This window comes from Xenopus laevis, chromosome 2S (assembly GCF_017654675.1).
Source record: "Xenopus laevis strain J_2021 chromosome 2S, Xenopus_laevis_v10.1, whole genome shotgun sequence".
NCBI lineage: Eukaryota > Metazoa > Chordata > Amphibia > Anura > Pipidae > Xenopus > Xenopus laevis.
In genome coordinates, this window is record NC_054374.1 from 112,981,969 (window position 1) to 112,983,900 (window position 1,932).

The window sequence follows — 1,932 nt, forward strand, 5'->3', positions numbered from 1 at the left end:
TATGAGAAACTAAGAAAACGGGCTTTAGTGTCCTCATATGGTATGTAATATTTGGGATGGGGTTTCATTCATTGTTCATCACCTTCGTAGACATCCATAGAAAAATACTTAGAGGGATTGTATTTCCCACAGCTTTTAATGGCATTCTTTAATATGGTGCGCCCATACCACCACTCCTTCTCAATGGACCTCAGATACTCCCAATCCTGCTGGCGCTTCACCGCATCTGGGTTGGTAAGGCAACTATGGTGCATCTTTTCCTTTCGCAGGATCTCATCAATGAGCCAATCCTCATAAGATGCTGGCACTTTTTCGTAGACCCACAATGGAGCGTAGGGCATAAAATACCCCCAGGTTCTGTAAACTTTAAAGTTGATCACTCTCTGCATCCTGGAGACTGATCTGAAGACATTTGGATCTGCTCGTCCAGGCAGAACCCAGAAATTATTTTCCTCCTCTGGGCCTATCTTAGGATGTGCCTTGAAGCTGCTAGGCATTGTCACAATAGGAGCAGGTTCTTCCTCCGGCTCTAAGGCCTTTTCCTCATACTCCTCCCATCCTGGAACCTTCTCTCAACCAGGGCTCTCTTTGGGTTTAGGAATATTAGCCACCAAGTCTTTTTCTCCAAATAGAGAGATCTTTCCCCATGTACGGTGGTACAAATCAGACACATGAGTGCTTTCCCCTGGCTCACTAGGGGTTAAGTGTACTTCCACCTTGGGGTGCACAGACCTCACTGGTTCACTCACCACTGTCCTCCGACACTCACACCGAATCTGCTCGGCACTCTCGGACACTGACTTCCAATCTTCATCATCACTCATGAGAGAGGTCAGCTCCTTTTCTATCAGATCCTCAGTAAGTGGTGGGTCTCTGAAGGTTGGAGTCACCGTCACAACAGGTCCTAATCGACCAAATGAAAACTTGCCCCATTCTATTTCAGAGTCTATTATGGGGGCTGAAGAAGGCTCAGGAAGAACAGTATAGTATAGATAGTCACTGTTAACTCTTCAGGTGAGCTAAAATCATTAACCATCATTAGCTGTCTTGTAACTGTCTGTTTTTACAACATTCAAATCTGCGGCTACTAGTTCAGTCACCGAAGCGGATAAGGGGTCACTTACCCCCACAGGGATGGCTGCCTCATCTGAGACTGTAATTTTCGCAGGTGCCCAGCATTCCTCGCCAGCACCAAAAGTTTCGGTGGCTGCAGACACTTTCTTTGGCGACAGACTTTCCTCATCCGAGGTAACCGGAGCTGAATCATCATGGGGAATCGTCTCAGCATTCACCCCCAACTCCTGCAGCACTCTGTCCATAGACTCCCCTTTGCCTAGTAACGGGAGTATTGAGCTCCGCCATCTCCGTCCGGAGGAATCGGTACAGCCATCATCATATGGTTTTCTTTTGGATGCAGTAAATCCTTATCCCCAATCTCTACTAGAGGAATGGCATCCGACAGCGACACTAAAGCATCAGCGTCACAAAACTCACCCGCCAACTTCGGCGTTAGCAGGTTCATCACTACAGCTGCGGGGGATGATCTATCACCCTCGGGTGTAATGTCAATAGGCAGGGGGACCTCTTTAATTTCTGTAGGAGCTTCACTGTGCGGGACAATCGGGACACTCTCAGGTGCGGGGGTCGCAGCCGCTGACACCCCCGGGGTACTCTCTATCCTATGGTACACTGGTGCCCGGGTTCCACTCACCACGCCTTCCACGGTTTCTCGCTCCAAGGGAAGCTGATCTGCACGGTGGAAAGGTCCCATCCACAGTTGCACTCCACATTGCGAGCTGGGAACAAAAGTCCCTTGCCAGACATAATGCTTCTCTGGCTCTGCAAGAGCAGGCAAACCAATGGCATTTTCCATCGCCTTCAGCACGGCAGGCTCTGCAGCCAACTCCGCCATCTTCTCCTGGGACACGTCCA